General features: G+C 41.8%; 1 pseudogene; it reads left to right on the top strand.

Annotated features, from left to right (window-relative positions):
• LOC122552870 (uncharacterized) overlaps positions 1 to 16126 on the top strand; it is a 1138103-nt pseudogene extending 1121977 nt beyond the window's left edge.
• The last annotated feature ends 1687 nt before the right edge of the window (positions 16127 to 17813 follow it).

The raw sequence follows: 17813 nt of genomic DNA, 5'->3' as shown, positions 1-17813 counted from the left end.
TGTAAGAATGGTTTGTCTGCCACTGAGAAACATCAACTTAAGCCTCGGTACTTTTATTAAGTTGATAACATGTTCACATGTTCCCTTGTGTCGAGGCCAAATCTCTGCAACCTAAAGCTGTATATGCAGGAATACCTGCTGCTGCCGAGAATACCATCCTTTGTATTCATCGATATCGTGTTTTGTTCTGCATTCTGTAGAAGTGACAACACAAGAAATGGAGCTTTCAGCCCAATGTATCTGTGCTTCTGTTCTTTCGCTCCCTGCAATCTGGTTCCGACCTGTTATCAGCATATCCTACAAAGCTGTCAAAACATTTTTGCACTTGATCATGTGCATAGGAATGGGACTAGGTTGTTGAACCACTCATCTGTTTGCACTTACTTCTATTATAATTGATTTACATCTCCCTCCCTTAATCTGTTTCCCTGAATAAACGTTCCCAAGAAACAAAAAAATCAGACTCACTTTTAAAATGTTCAATTAATTCAAAGCTCAATTAATTCAAAACTAATGAAACGCTCTGCCTGCCTGAAAGGAAATGATGTTGCTTAGTTGCAGAAACCTGTCTTTGAATCTCATCTGTGTTTCACTGCTACTAATTCTGGAGCTGTTTCCTTTTAACTTTCCATGCGTCCATCTTGGTATCTCTCAGGTTCCAACTCGACAGGAGCAGCGGGATGCAGAACAACCAGGAGTGGAGAATGTTCCCAAAATGAGCCCCGCTTCCAGTCCCCTACAAACAGATACGGAGACGTGGAGTCCCTCCTCTGTTTCAACTTCAGGCAGTGAGACCAGCAGCATCACGCAAAAACTGAAGAAGATGCGCAGTCATATGGATGAAAAGTAATATCTCTTATGGCTCCTTGTAAGGCATATTGCTGTGAAAGGCTGGCAAGCCTAAGCATCTCATTTGTCAGCTGGTGATGTTATAGAGAGGGTGAGAAAGAGAGAGACAGAGTGGCTCTGAGCAGAGAAAAATATATGAAGTCCATTTAACTCTGTTTTTCAAAGACAGTGTGTTTGCTGCATATGGTGCTTCTAATTATCCCCCCTGAGGTATTGTCATGTTTGACCCTGTGACTGGGGCAGCAAAACATAAATATGGTCTCACTGCTACTGCTCTCCAAGTAGTGGAGTTTTTTTCTTACCCTCATCTTCTTTACTTACACCCATTGCCCTGGTGCAACAGTCTCAGAATGGGATTGCAATGTGAAAACTTTCACTAGTGCAAAGCTTGCTTTGCCTTTCAGTGGAGTGTGTTGGGAAACTGGAGGTACATGCAAATGTTGCAGGAATTGTTTTTCCTGGTGGAATTATCAGCTTGACATCATTGTGTAAGCTTTTTTATCCTATGAAGGCAATTGAGTACACTACAGAGGATGTAAACAGGTCTTACTAGGGCAGTACCATGGCTCAATGGCGAGCCTGCTGCCTCACAGTGCCAGGAACTCGGGTTTGATTCTAACTTCAGGTGACTGTGTGGAGTTGGCACATTCTCCCCGTGTCTGCATAGGTTTCCTCCCGTGGTCCACAAATATACATGTTAGGTGGATTGGCCATGCTAAATTGCCCATAGTGCCTAGCGATATGCAGGCCAGGTGAATTAGCCATGGGAAATGCAGAGTTACACTGATAGCGTAGGGGAGTGAGTCTGGGTGGGATGCTGTTCGAAGGGTCATTATGGACTCAATGGGCTAAATGGCCTGTTTCCACACTGAGGGATTCTATGATTTGTTCCAATCAGTTCACATCAGTGTTACTGCTCCACCTGAGACTCCTGTCACCTTTGTTCATCTATTACCCTGACCCTCTATTCCTTTCTCCCTCTAATCTTGTCTATCTTCCCCTTAAACACCCGTATGATATTTGATTCAACCACTCCCTGTGCAGTCTTCATTGTTGTAATCCAATTCTGCAGAACTTCCATATCTCCCTGATGGATTTCTTGGTGACTACTTTGTGGCCTCAAGATATGTTCTTCCCTGTGAAAGGAAACATTCTGTCTGTATCCAGTCTGCTGAACCCTCTCAACATTTTAAAGACCTCTATTATGTCCCTGTTTGGCCTTCTTTCAGAGAAAAGAGATGTAGCTTGTTAACCCTTTCCTGACATGTGAACCCACACATTTCTGTGACCAACCTTGTCAATCTTGTCTGTGTACCCACTTCAGTTTCCCCTTTTTCTATTTATAGTATGATGATCAGCCTGCACACAGTATCCAAGTGTTGTTTAAGCAAGGTTTGATTCAGGTTTAGCATATTTAATAAATAATTAGATAGGGATGATGTGCTAGACTACTGATGTTTTTTTCTGATCTAATTAATTTAAATAAATGTGAGGTACTGCATTTTGGTAAGGCAAATCAGGGTAGGACTTAATGGGAAGGCCCTAGGCAGTGTTGCTGATCAAGGAGACCTTGGGGTGCAGGTTCCTAGTTCCTTGAAGACGGAGTTTCAGTCAGACAAGGTTGTGAAGAAACCGTTTGGTGTGCTTGCCTTTATTGGTCAGTGCATTGAGTATAAGAGTTGGCATGTCCTTTTATGATTGTACAGGAGGCCACTTTTGGAATAATGCATTCAGTGCTGTTGTGTTGTGAAACTTGAAAGGATTCAGAAAAGATTTACAAGGATGTTGCTAGGGTTGAAGGTTTCAGCTATAGGGAGAGGCTGAAGGGTAACCTTAAAAGTTTATAAAATCATGAGGGGCATGGATAGGGTGAATATCCGTGATCTTTTTCCCAGGATAGTGGAGTCAAAAACTAGAGAGCATAGGTAAGAAAGGAAAAATTTTAAAGTTTCCTAAGGGGCAACTTTTTCACACATGTATGGAATGAACTGCCAGAGTTGGTGGTGCAGGCAGCAATAATTACAACATTAAACAAGGGTTTGTAAGCTGTGGTTGGGCTGTTAGGAAGGCAGTGCTTGACATTCTCCCACTATCTAAGTCAGAAAGAGATTTGGAGCTGGGGTTGGATTTGATGAGCTCTGTTGCCATTTGAAGTTAATGAATCCGAGCAGAAGGGGTTGTGTTGAGGTAGAGGTGTCGCGAGGTTGGCTACAAATGTTTTGATGGAATATTTGTAATTTCTCCTTAATAATGTGATGTTTTCTTGAGTATCTAAAGATAAAGCAATTTTGGGATGATACTCAGCTGTTTTGTTTTTCTTGTTTTGCTCCTTTTGTTGTAAACATTGCTCTCCTGTCACCACTACTTCTCTGTCCTTACATCTCATCACTGGGCTTCTCTCAGTGTCTGTTTTCCCAACGTACATCCCAAATTCCAGCTGTACATCAGCAACCAGCTGGTCAGGTACTGTGCAACTTCTGCTTCTCACTGATCGAGCATGCTCTGTTTCATCACATGCATGTGGATGATGTGGGGGATGGTGGAGGGTCAAGGGAAAGGAATTGTGTAGAGAAATGTGCATTCCTTGGGCTTAGTTGTGGCTTCACATAGATGCAGAAAGCAGCTAGTTGGCAATATACTGCAGACTTTATAATTAATCTGGAGCCTGCTTTTAAAGGGGTATTACTGTGAAAGCAAGAAGTTGAAGTTACATAAACAATCTTGAGCTGCTCATGCTAACAGGATACAATACCCTGTTTAACGTTGAATTGGACTTTCGCAAATAGTCTGGCAGAGCTAGCAGCCCACTCATCTTGATAAATGGAGCTTTAAGAAATCTGAAATTTGAAATGTAAGCTTGAACTTTCAGATGGCAGTGCCTCTTTAAGACTGCAAATGTGTCTTTGGTGAACATATGAGGTTGTCTTATGGATGTGAAAACTTGATTGGCATGTAACCATCACAGTCGACATGAGTATCTCCAACTACATGCAGCTACTTTTGTTAAAATGCCTGTCAGTTTAATAGTGCTGTCAGATCTCAAATCTTTGTTAAAAATTGAAAGTACCAATAAGAAATAATATTCAGAGCTCAGGGCTGCATTTAGTAGCAACTGGACAAACTCAGGAGCATTTTGGATGAGTTTAGCAGTGGCAGGAATTCTGTATTGATTTCTAATTTGAATTTAATCTTGCTTCAGAGCTACTTGATTTCCCCTTTTTTATTTTGTTTTAAACTGCATTCAAAATTAAGTTTGTTACTTTAATACTTTTCTGCAGCTCCTTCGTGGACTCCCACAGAAAAGATAATCACACCTCCCTCTTTTTGCTTTGGATCAGTGTTTTTGCAAGTTGACTGTTGGTATTTCTACCGTACAGGATCTGTTATGGGATTAATATACCATCTTCTTCCTGTTCAGTTTTCAAGAGAAAAGGGCTTGGCATTGATGGCAGGGTAACTTACCTGGGATCTTAACTGGATCAGCCACATAAATACTCTGGCTGCAAGAGCAGCTCAACAGCTGGGTGTTCTGCGATGATTAACTGACCAAAGCCTGAGAGGCACTTTTTGGGAGAGTGATGGAATACTTTCCATGTGCTTGCATGAGTACTGCTCCAATAGCAAGGAAAATGCTTGACATTGTCCTGAACAAAGCAGCCCACTTGGTTGACACTCCGCCCATTGATTTCCTCCTCAATGGCACACATTTGCAGCAGTGTGTACCAGATATGAGATGCACTACAGCAACTAACCAAGGCTCTTTTTACAGCACCGTCCAAACCCATGTTCTGTGCTATCTAAAGACAATGGTAGCTACTGCTCCCTTACTAATGCTACCACCTCCCAAATCCCTTCCAAGCTGCATAACATTTTGAATTGGAATTACATCACTAAACCTGGAACACATCCTGACAGCACTGTGGGTGTACTTCAAGAGGGCAGCATACCACCACTGAAGGGCAATTGGGAATGAGAACAAATGCTGGTTTCATTGGCACTACTCTTATTCCTTGAAACTATCTTCAATGAAAGCAAGTAACACAAATATACCCCTTGGTACAGTGCAGCTGTGTACACAATCTGCAGAGATTATGCTATAAACTTTTCCTGTTCTAAATAGTATTTTCGTTAGAACGCTGCATCTAACTGAATATTTATTCATTAAATAATCATGAGAGAGGAAAAGGTTTTGTCATTTTGCAGCAATGGAATAGTATTTTGTGATAATCCAGTTTAATTGAAGATCTCTTTGTCTTATACAATGTGATGTGAATGTTTAGATTACATGTCGGCTGTACTACATTTCTGAAAGAAATTCACCCAGAATTAGTGAAATCATTGAAAAATATTGCAGAATTTGAAGTGTGAATTATGTTCGTTGTGTGAATGTTGTAATATTGGAAAGCTAATATAAACTAGCACGTTCTCCCAGGGTGAATTAAATACCACTGGAACTTTGTAATAATTATGCTTGTGTAAACCTTTAAAGAGGCTGTAAAAAAGAATAAGCTTTTTCTTTTGTGATCCAGATAAGCAATTAACATGTTTTAGAAGTATTTGTATATTTTTGCTGTTAGTAACATGAAAAGCAAGATAATAATAAGCCTCTTGAGCCTGCTCTGTCATTCAGTATGATCATGACTGATCCTCCAACTCCATACCCTAGTCCCAATTTCTCCCCATACCATTTGATCTCTTTAGCCCTAAGAACTATATCTAACCCTTGAAAATATTCAATGTTTTGTCCTGAAATACATTTTGTGGCAGAGACTTTTGTTGGTTCAACACTGTATGAAGAAACTTCTCCTTATCTCAGTTCTGAATAGCCTAACCTATATCCTTTAGGCTATGACCACTGGTTCTAGCCTACCCCACCATGAAGGCCAACATACCATTTGCCTTCACCACCTGCTGCACCTGCATGCTTACTCTCAGTGACTGGTGTACAAAGACACCCTTTGTGTAACTCTTCCTTTCCTAATCTATTCAGATAATCTCGCTGTCTGTTTTTGCAACCAAAATCTCACATTTCTCAAAATTTCTCCAGCACTTTGTTTCTTTGGTTCAGATGTTCAGCATCTGCAGTTCTTTGTTTTGTTACAGATGCTAATAATTTGACTTGGGGAGCGAGAGGCAGCAACTGTGATAAATTAAGATAAAAATCCCCCACTGTGGCAAAAAGACACATAATTCTTTACACTTTGCAAAACACTGTACTGTAAATAGGAAATGCAATTGAGCTAAATGCAAGAAGGCTTAGCATCTGACTTGTCTCAAACCTCTATCTAAACTTGTGAGGACCAGGCTATCAGAATTTTGTTTGCTCGCTTCCTTTGAGATCACAGTTCACTAATGTCCCAGTATCAATCCCTGGTTACCAATTGCAGTGGGGTGGGGAAATCTGTGTCAGACTGAAGTTTTTTTTAAGAGCAGCATTGCACATTGATGTTGATGGTTTTGACTAATATTGCATCAGCAAACTTGGAGGAAATCCTTTTGAATGTGTTGATTAACTGCTCTGAGTCTATTTACATGCAGTAGTGCTGCAATGTTCTAGGATGTGTGAGGTGTACAAGGAGACCTTGCCCTGAATTTTGTTTGTGTTGTGAAACTATAACCCAAACAGTGTTGAATTTAAAAAGTAATAATTATACATTTTGAGCTGCAGGTTAATGTCCGATTTTAGAAATGAATATCGGCAGCTAGCTGACACTTCCTTTCTCTCTCCCCCCCGTCCTGCTTGCATGTCCATCAGGTTCCTCACTGAACGGGAGCAGAAGCTGATGCATCGGCGACGGCATGCAGAGGAGCTGCTGGAGTGGAAGCGGCGGCTCGATGCTGAGGAAGCTGCGATCCAGCAATTGGAAAATCAGGCTCTGGCTGCTTGGGACAAGGAGCTCATGGGAAAGAGAGAGGCAAGGAAGAAGATTCCCAAATCGAAAGGTAATGTTAGCCTCTGTTTCTTGTTTGTTTGTTTTCTCTTCGAGACAGTAATGCATTTACTGTAGTTCTGACTACTTTCAAGTGCACTTTGGTATCGCTGATTGTCATGGCATGTGTGAGGTGATGTATTGATGTATAAATGTCATCAGTCTGGATTAATGCAGAAGAAGCAAGGTGTAAACCTGACCTTTTATTTTGCCTGTCTCATTCATTCAAGGAAATCACGTTTTCCAACCATCTGCCGTGATCCATTTAATCAGCATAGCTCAGATGTTGGAATTATCATCTTTCTCAATGGTACCTTGACACAACAGCCCAGTGTAGTTTCCCACTCACCCTCTCGAGGGAGGCTGAAGTTTCAGATTTTAATTCCTTTCACTGCTGGTGGTTGTATATCACTTGCAGAGTTGAGAAGCAGCAAAAGTTGTAATCAGTGAGAGAGCTTGGACGTTGTTTACACAAGACTATGTGGCCACTTTGTTAACACGGAAGAATCTAGTTTTCTTTGCAAGTTCCACCATCTTGCATAGTGGGATGATGACATGAATTCTGTCACAGGAGGTTTTCCCTCTCGTTTGGCTTATTACTGTATTGTCACTGTAATTGAGGCTGACAGCCCAGAGTTAAGTCAGCATCGGTGTGGTAGATTGTCTGTTAACATCGCGTTCTGTCAGTTTCCTTTGGAATCTCTGAAGTTGAACAGTAAGAGCTGAATGCCTGTGCAAGTTTGATTTCATTGGTCTGTAACTTCAGTCATGTTGCACCTGTCTAAATTGGAGAAAGAATGTCACCAGCTTTTCAGAAAAAATTGCCCACCACTGAAGTATACAACAAAGGAAAGTCAACTCCAACAGGTTTGCCTGTTTCTGACTCTCCAGCTGTGTCCCTTTGCCACTCCAGCCTCTCATTTGCTATCCTCAGCTGGTCCACACCCTTTATATCTCAGCAGCATGTTCTAGCGTCAAGTAAACCCAGCATTTACTCATCATAAACCTGTCTCTGTAAAGTTACATGCCACCTGCCTCATCATCCACAACTCTCACCCAGAGACTTGACCATTCCATCCTCTTCTGGTCAGATTTCTGTCCTTATACTCCATGAATGTGAGCACTTCCAAACATCTGGAAAGAGCGCTTATTCTGAAAATTATCAGACTGTCCTTAATTGACCTTTGCCTCCCAATTTTTCAACATCTCCAATCTAATTTGCACATTTAAGAAAACCCTTCATGATGAATCCCTGTCTCTCTTTGTGACTTTTAGTCTAACATCATCCTTCAACCTCTTGTGGTCTTCATTTCCCTTCCAGAGTTAACCTAAATCATGGCCATGTATAGTAGCCCGATGGCAGAATTCATTTCCAAATCCCATTCCTCTCCTGTCCTTCAAATGTACATCTTTTGCAAGCTTTTAGTCTCTAGCTTCTCATTTTGGCTTTTTCCTCAATATGGTTCTAACCATACTCACTGTTACTGACTGCCCACATAGTTCTGCTGTGTGATCGGCCGGTATGTACGGTGATACTGCAGGTCTGAGGAATTGATGTGTTTGGTGACACTGTGGCCCCCAAGTGGTCAGCGTGTCCATTGCGTGAGGCTTTGTCAGTGGTACAGCAGGTTTGATTAAAGTTGTTGAACCGGTTGTGAGAAGTGTCACCAAGAGTTATGCAGGTTTGCATATATCTCTTATCCGCTAATGTTAGTGTCCAAGTTGAATTTGATTGTAACGAGACCTGTTAACATCCATTGGGTGGATCTTCAACAGAAACTACGTCAGACCAGAAAAATCCAAGGGGAAATTAACTTTGCTTTTGCTGAAGATGCTGTCGAGATTTAGACACTGGTTCATGGAGTGGCTGAGGAGCTGTGCAAATGGCAGGAACTTGGCCATGATCTGGGGGATTTGCAAATACCCCCAGACTTTGGGAATTATAAATGGAAGGATGACGAGAGTGTCAGCAGAAGAGTTTATTGTGAGGTGAGACCCAGATTTTGCATTTGAAAACAAAATTATTTTTTCTTAGTTAAGCAAGAAAGGTATGGGTGAAGAGTGCTCCACAGCAGCTCTGATTGATGATATGTATAACAGAGCATGTTAAAAACATTATCTCGATCCTGATGACTGTATTGAGTTCAATTTACCATTTTGCCCCTTCCCTAAAAATCCAAAGTCCCTTTCTCCTCCACTGTTTGTACTCTCCCATTATTAATTTATCATCCTCATCATCATCATACTGTTATCCATTAAACCCCATCTGTCATAACTTTGCCCAGTCTGAGAATCTGCAGATTCTGTTTCTATTTACATAATATAAGGTGTCCCTTCCAGCCACTCAGTACTTTTTTTCAAATTCTTCTCTATCGTTTCAGTCTTTCTATTGCTGTTTCCATTGGTTGATAAGACAAGATTTGATTATTATTCACCTTCTTAAAACTCTCTAGAATCTTGATCTGGAATCTAGAATTTAGAGTCATGGGTCATTCCATAACTTTCAGATAAAGAAAGCCTTAAAGGTTGAACTTCTCAATCTGTGATCATGTTTGTACCTCTTTTCCTGATAACATCTTGAGAATTTGCACGATGTTGAGATTCCCAAAATTGACCAAAGTATTCTAAGATCTTATGCAACTTAACGTGGCTTAAATTGTTTTTGTTTATGTGGCCTTTGTTCTTATCTGATTAGGCAAGAGTTTTTTAAAAAAGATTTTTAGTGCTACTTTGAAGAGGAGTGGAGTTCTCCCTCATGGTCCTGGTCAATCTACGACATGAGTCTGAACCATTTCTCTAATTTGTGGTAACTTGCTGTGTGAAAGTTTGTTGCAGCTTTTGACGATATTATAATTAGTGGCTATACTTCAAAGGTTGGGAACAACGTGGTACAAGTGTGAAAAGTTATATATGTTTGCAAGTTGTTTTTGACAATTTGAGGTTAAGGTGGGTGACTTGAGCATTGGTTATAAAGTATTGTCCAGCACGCAGACCAAGTTCTTTACTATTACAACAATGCAACTTCTATTTTACTGTGGCACTGACATTGAAGTGTACACTGGATCACTCCTCCCAGTAACTCAGACTTGAAACACTGCAATGTGAACTTTTTACCACGGTCTAAAGTCAACATCAAGCTGCTCATTGTCTAGCCTGACTTCCCTTTGAGCACAGTTTGTGAAGTGTTGCACTTTGCCAGGGACTGAGAATGGGCATGTGTAAATCAGCTTTTCATTCACAGAGCAAATTTGGGACTGTTCATTTCCTTTGTTTTGTCTTTATAACTCGACTCTAATGTATCTTCAGTCTGAGCTGTTTCACACACCAATATTTCTGGGCATGTTACTTGCCTTTGACAGTGTTAGCCGAGAAACCTATCAAAATCTTCCTGTTGGAGCCATGTGAGGCAGTGGTCAGTGGTTAGGTCATATAGCTTTGAAGCACTCATCTGTTAAATTGAGAATGATTTGACCTTCTTGAAATGCTGGGTGCGCTGTATGAATCCATGTCAGCCCCAATATTTATTGTGAGACTTCCCACAGCACTGATCTTCAGTTAGCTGCCTACATTCAATTAAAGGCAGAACATTTTTGGAATTTGACAAAGCAGAGGTTTCTTCGAAGATGATGTAGGCAAAGTGCTGAACTATGAAATGCAGTAAATCAATCAGTGAATAATTAATCATTTCTCAGCCAAGGTCTTAGGCAAGGGAAAATGTCAAACCTTCTCTCAATTTGGGAGCATCGCATGTTACCTTAAAGTAGTATTGTCTGTGCTTTTGGATCTCACTACTGTTATTCATTTCAATTATAATTGAGTTTTAAAGCATTTCGCAGATTTTTGTTTCATTGAACATGCTTTGAGTTCCATCCAATTTTACATAATTCAGAATGGGGGAAGAATTAGAAGGTCGAAGCATCAAAGTCTTCATTGAGTAGTTTTAGGGAAGGCTAATGGATTGGGGGTGGATTGGTCTGTATTTAGGGTGTGTGCAACAGCTGCCATTTCTCCTGTGCTTCTACCCACAGATCTTCATTTCTAATGAAGTTTTAAAGTTATTTGGGTTGAACGAAGAGCAACACCAGAAGACGGCTTGGCAGAAGTTGAAGAAATTTGGCAACAAACAACGTGATCGGGTGGACCATATTTTGGTAAGTGCTTCAGTTTAGGAACTGTTCAGTTTTATATTGTACCACTGCATCACAATTATGAACACCTCATCGTACATCTGAATTTTCTATTATTTCAAATGACAAAGGCTTTATCTGTCTTTGGCTTACCTGTCTGGCTATCCTGCATTTGTCCAGAAAATGCTTCAACTTTCTGACTGAATTGAAAACTTGGCCCTCGCTGGAGTAATTTGCTGAAACTCAATACCTGCTATTCATTAGTTGCCACAAAAGTTTCAAAGAAATTCAGAAGTACATTGAATTCCTTACTTATCTAATAAAGCAAATTACTGGAGATGCAGGAATCGGAAACCAAAGGAGAAAATGCTGGAAAATCTCATCGGGTCTGGCAGCATCTGTAACGAGAGAAAAGAGTCAGTTAGACTTGAAATGTCAGCTCTTTTTTCTCCTTACAGATGCTACCAGACCTGCTGAGATTTTCTAGCATTTTCTCTTTTGGTTCCTCACTTAGAACATAGAACATAGAACATAGAAGAATACAGCGCAGTACAGGCCCTTGGGCCCTCGATGTTGCGCCGATCCAAGCCCACCTAAACTACACTAACCCACTATCCTCCATATACCTATCCAATGCCCTCTTAAATGCCCATAAAGAGGGAGAGTCCACCACTGTTACTGGCAGGGCATTCCATGAACTAACGACTCGCTGAGTGAAGAACCTACCCCTAACATCAGTCCTATATCTACCCCCCCTTAATTTAAAGCTATGCCCCCTTGTAATACCCGACTCAATACGCGGGAAAAGGTTCATACTGTCGACCCTATCTAACCCCCTAATCATCTTGTACACCTCAATCAAGTCACCCCTAAACCTTCTTTTCTCTAGTGAAAACAGCCCCAAGTGCCTCAGTCTTTCCTCATACGATTTTCCTTTCATACCAGGCAACATCCTGGTAAACCTCCTCTGCACCCGTTCCAATGCCTCCACATCCTTCCTATAGTATGGCGACCAAAACTGCACACAATATTCCAGATGCGGCCGTACCAGAGTCTTATACAACTGCATCATGACCTCAGGACTCCGGAACTCAATTCCTCTACCAATAAAAGCCAGTACGCCATATGCCTTCCTCACCGCACTATTTACCTGGGTGGCAACTTTCAGAGATCTGTGTACATAGACACCAAGATCCCTCTGCTCATCCACACTACCAAGTATCCGACCATTAGCCCAGTACCCCATCTTTTTGTTATTCTTCCCAAAGTGAATCACCTCGCACTTAGCTACATTGAATTCCATCTGCCACCTTTCTGCCCAGCTCTGCAGCTTCTCTATATCCTGCTGTAACCTGCCACATGCTTCCTCACTGTCAACAACTCCTCCGACTTTCGTGTCATCCGCAAACTTGCTCACCCAACCTTCTAACCCCTCTTCCAGGTCATTTATAAAAATGACAAACAGCAATGGTCCCAAAACAGATCCTTGCGGAACACCGCTAGTGACGGCACTCCATGAAGAAACTTTGCCATCAACTACTACCCTCTGTCTTCTTCCATCCAGCCAATTCCTAATCCAAACCTCCAACTCACCCTCAATGCCATATCTCCGTATTTTCTGCAGTAGCCTACCATGGGGAACCTTATCGAACGCCTTACTAAAATCCATATATACCACATCTACCGCTTTCCCCTCATCAACCTCCTTCGTCACCTTTTCAAAGAATTCAATAAGGTTTGTGAGGCACGACTTGCCCTTCACAAAACCATGCTGACTATCCTTGATCACATTATTCCTATCTAGATGTGCATAAATCCTATCCCTTACAATTCTCTCTAAGACTTTGCCCACAACAGAAGTGAGACTCACCGGCCTATAGTTACTAGGGCTATCCCTACTCCCCTTTTTGAACAAGGGAACCACATTTGCTATCCTCCAGTCTTCTGGGACTACTCCTGTAGACAAAGAGGACATAAAAATCAAGGCCAATGGCTCTGCAATCTCCTCCCTTGCTTCCCAGAGAATCCTAGGATAAATGCCATCAGGCCCAGGGGACTTATCTATTTTCACCTTTTCCAGGATTTCCAACACCTCTTCTCTACATACCTCAAAGCCATCCATTCTACTTATTTGTGCCTCAGTATTCTCATCGACAACAATGCCCTGTTCCTGAGTGAATACTGAAGAAAAGTATTCATTCAGTGTCTCCCCAATCTCTTCCGCCTCCACACGCAACTTCCCCCTACTATCCTTGACTGGACCTATTCCTACCCTAGTCATTCTTTTATTCCTAACATACCTATAGAAAGCCTTAGGGTTTTCCCTAATCCTATCTACTAAGGACCTTTCGTGTCCCCTCCTTGCTGCTTTTAGCTCTCTCTTCAGGTCCTTCCTGGCTACTCTATAACTCTCAATCGCCCCAATTGAACCTTCACGTCTCATCTTGAGATAGGCCGCCCTCTTCCATTTAACAAGGGATTCCAATTCCTTATTAAACCACGGCTCCCTCGCACGACCCTTTCCTACCTGCCTGACAGGTACATAATTATCAAGGACACTCAATAGTTGCCCCTTGAACAAGTTCCACATATCATTTACACTCTTGCCTTGGAGTCTACTTTTCCAAGCCACACATCCTAAGTCATGCCTCACCGCATCATAATTTCCCTTACCCCAGCTATAATTCTTGCCCTGTAGTACACACTTATCCCTCTCCATCACGAGTGTAAAAATCACCGAATTATGGTCACTATCCCCAAAGTGCTCACCTACCTCTAATTCTAACACCTGGCCTGGTTCGTTACCCAGAACCAAATCCAGTATGGCCTCACCTCTTGTTGGCCTGTCTACATATTGTGTCAGGAATAGACTTACCTGTCTTTTCGACCCAGTTTTACAGTAAGTACAGGTCCGGGTTCTTTGCTTAACAAGAGTTACAGTTTGTTACAAAAAAATGCAAATAATTACCAACCACTGGCATATAACTACTAACTAAAACTAACAACCCCTCCCACATGCATTCCTCATTACACATACACAGACAGAAAGACAGGGACAAAGTGCACTGGGTGTTTTGCATAAAGGGAAAGACTGGGAACGTACTTCCAATGTTACCTATTGATGGCTTTTCCTGAGATAATCCTTGTGCTAATCAGAATGCTGTTCCTTGATCTTCCTTCTCCAGATTCTTCCATTGGTTTTCAGAAGGCACAGGGTGACTAGTTCACACGTGTACAAGTCTGTAACTTATTAATTAATAGCCACAGATTACAGCAAGTGCTGAAGGGAAAAGAAGCTGGTTTTCTTCAGGCTTTTTACTGCAGAGACAGATCCTTAACTTGTGGAGATCTGGTGATTTCTCAATTCATTTGTATACAGCCCCAGCTGATCAGTTACCTGGGAGTCAATCTCCGTTTTTGTCCAAAGGATATTTGTCTGTGGCCTAGTGACTAATTAGCTACTTACTATTGACTGAAGCTCCCGTTGAACACAGCCCTTGGCTGCAGCTTGTATGAAAGCCATCTAATACTGCTTGAACTGTGTGAGTAGCACTTAGTGCATGTCAAAGAACTTGCTACTGTGAAGTGCCAGCAATCCCTGAACAATCCTTGGGTATTAAAATTGCTTTATTCCCATTTGAGTCCAAAATCAAAAGTATAGAAAAATTAGAAGACAGTTTTTGCAGACCTTTCCAGTCGTTCCCATGTGTTGGTGTGTCACAGCACAACATGTGTCAGCAGATTGATGAGCTTAACAGGTCTGTAAGAACACCGTTATCTTCAGGCCACACCACCACCTTGACTTGGTCAGATATCACCTTTCCTTTTATGTTTACATGTTTAATCTCCTGGAATCCCTGAGTTTGTAGTGCTGTGGGAATACCTTCAACGCGTAGGCTGCAGCACTTCAAGAAAAATATCTTTCTGTGGAGAAATGGGGGGGCAACATGCATCCCAGCACTGAAGTTTTAAAAAATTGGGTGCTTGATATGCCAAAAAAATCAAATCATTGCTTTTTTTCCCTCTTTGGATCAAACACTTTCAGCTGACAGTGTGTGTCCATTAGGCAAGGGTTGAAAGTCTCTGCTCTGCATCAGCTCAAGTAGAGATACCGTCAGGCCACAGCTACACCAGGGCAGAGGGCCAGCCTAAAGTTACAACGTGTAATTCAGTTACACTCACCAGCTCTTTCCTTGTGGTGGGTATTCCTTTCTGGTTGTGCGTGCTGAGTAAAACATCTCCACTCGTTTATTGTGTTACTGGCAACATTGGTGATTAATCTCACTGGTTTGAGGATTTGTGACGTTGGAATCAAATTCAAAACCAGGTAGGAACAGGATTAAGCCAGCAGCACCCTTCAGTCTGTTCTCGTACTCCTAATCATAGCTGATTTGTATCTTAGTTCTGTATATTGATTTCCTAATTGCTCCTAACTGTTACTTGACCTTACAAATATCTCTTAACGCTCGTATTGAAATGCTGTAACAGTCACAATAGTTTTTAAGGCCAGAGGGAACCCGATTATTTTAGTATTGTTTGTGTGACAAAAGGCTTCTTCACATCACCCCCTAACCAACCTAAGTCTTATTTTCCTGCATGCTCTATTTCTGGCATGCCTCGCTAAAGGAATTAGTTTCTCACTTCCTTCACTGTCAAATCGTTTAATCATCTCAGTCACTTCTATCGATCCATCCCCTAGTCATCAATACTCAAGAGAACGCAGGCCTCGTTTATCAAATAAAAGTAAAAAATGCTGGAAATATTCAGGTCAGACCTAATTTATGTAGCCAGTCCTTAACCTTCCCAGCCTTGGTATTGTTTTGTACAAGAATAACTAGTGACTCTCCATTGATCTCACAGTGAGCCCTCCAGAACTCCTGTCCAAGCTCCACTGCTGTGTGGGAATGGCCACTTGTGTGATCCTGGACACAAGGAAAGTGGGAGGCCTGAAGTCTGAGTGATTTCAGGGCAAACACTGCTTGGTACGAAAGGAAAGAGCTGTAACAAATAAATCTTGATATAAAAACAATAACACCCCCTCTGTTTTTCTGGCAGGTTCAAGAGCTTTATGAGGAGGAAGCCCAATGGGTGAATTATGATCAGGATGAGCTTTGTGTGAAGATGCAGTTGGCAGATGATATTTTTGAAGCTCTGATAAAAGACACAATAAATGTACTGAATCAGATTCACGGGCAACAGTTAAAACTCATGTTACCCTAACACAGGCCATGCCATCGGCCAACTTGTGGACTCCAGAAGGAAACCAAACCTCATGCCCCGAGCAGAAGAGAATCCACCTCGGCCTCTGAACTCCTCTCTCTGATTGAGTTTTGACATCTGGCATAGAATTTCCTCAATAAGTAGCTGGTTTGGGATATTGAACCTTACTGGCGTCAGCCGACTGGCAGGATGTGGATACCAGAAGTGCCAATCTTTCTCCCTACCTATTTATATACAACCCAAACCCATTTATTTATCCAAACTGTAGCATAGACTTGAATTCAAAGTTTGCACATTCAATTTTGTTTTTGTATTTACACCTACATTTACCTTTTTAAAAAGTATATCTCGTGGTGCAATGATATGTGTTTGGTGTATGTTAGCTCTGAGAGTTGCAACAATGGCTGATATCAGACACTGAATACTCCCTCTGAGTGAGGAGGACTATATCTGCATGACTGAAGTGGAAGGCAGAGGTATTGAGGATTTTAAATACTTGCACTTACTTCATTATGATAAGTCTTGATTTTATTTTTTGGTTTTAAATGGGCGACACGGTGGCTCAGTGTTTAGCACTGCTGCCTCACAGCGCCAGAGACCCAGGTTCAATTCCTGCCTCAGGTGACTGACTGTGTGGAGTTTGCACGTTCTCCCCGTGTCTGCGTGGGTTTCCTCCGGGTGCTCCGGTTTCCTCCCACAGTCCAAAGATGTGCAGGTCAGGTGAATTGGCCATGCTAAATTGCCCGTAGTGTTAGGTAAGGTGTAAATGTAGGAGTATGGGTGGGTTGCGCTTCGGCGGGGCGGTGTGGACTTGTTGGGCCGGAAGGGTCTGTTTCCACACTGTAATGTAATCTAAATCGTAATCTAATCTAAATTATTTCAGAAAGGACAATTGATTTTTATTCATGTAAATGGACTGTATTTGTGATATTCGTTTTCAGGAAAATGTTGCAAACTTTGAGCAGCTTTTGAGATCACTTGCACTGATTCAGAACTTCTTCAGAACTTTCTCTCTCTCTTTCTGTCTCCTTCAGAACTCACTCTCTCTTGCTCTCTCTCACTCTCGCTCTCTCTCTCTCTCTCTCCATACTACAGGAATCTCTCTTTCTCCCTCCTTTCTCACCACTCCTGATCATTTCTGTTGCATGCTGCTTCTATCTGTTAATTTTCCCTAATGTTCCTCTTTTTTTAGTAAATATTTATTGAAAAATATTATATTATAATACAGTAATGTCAATAAACCGCCGGCTGTTGTTCAAGATACAGTTGTCTCATATTTGCTTAACTAAAACCAAATCAGCACAAACTCAAATTAAATAAACTAACATTACATTTAATGTGGTGGGCAGCACGGTGGCACAGTGGTTAGCACTGCTGCCTCACAGCGCCAGAGACCCGGGTTCAATTCCCGCCTCAGGCGACTGACTGTGTGGAGTTTGCACGTTCTCCCCGTGTCTGCGTGGGTTTCCTCCGGGTGCTCCGGTTTCCTCCCACAGTCCAAAGATGTGCACGTCAGGTGAATTGGCCATGCTAAAATTGCCCCTAGTGTTAGGTAAAGGGGTAAATGTACGGGAATGGGTGGGTTACGCTTCGGTGGGTTGGTGTGGACTTGTTGGGCCGAAGGGCCTGTTTCCACACTGTATGTAATCTAATCTTAATTACAATCCACTAAAATTAAATTGCTCTA

The sequence above is a fragment of the Chiloscyllium plagiosum genome, unplaced genomic scaffold (genome assembly GCF_037043375.1).
Source record: "Chiloscyllium plagiosum isolate Xiang-an unplaced genomic scaffold, Cpla_swu_hap1 HiC_scaffold_9, whole genome shotgun sequence".
Taxonomy (NCBI): Eukaryota; Metazoa; Chordata; class Chondrichthyes; order Orectolobiformes; family Hemiscylliidae; genus Chiloscyllium; species Chiloscyllium plagiosum.
This window is presented reverse-complemented; position numbering and strand designations above follow the sequence as displayed.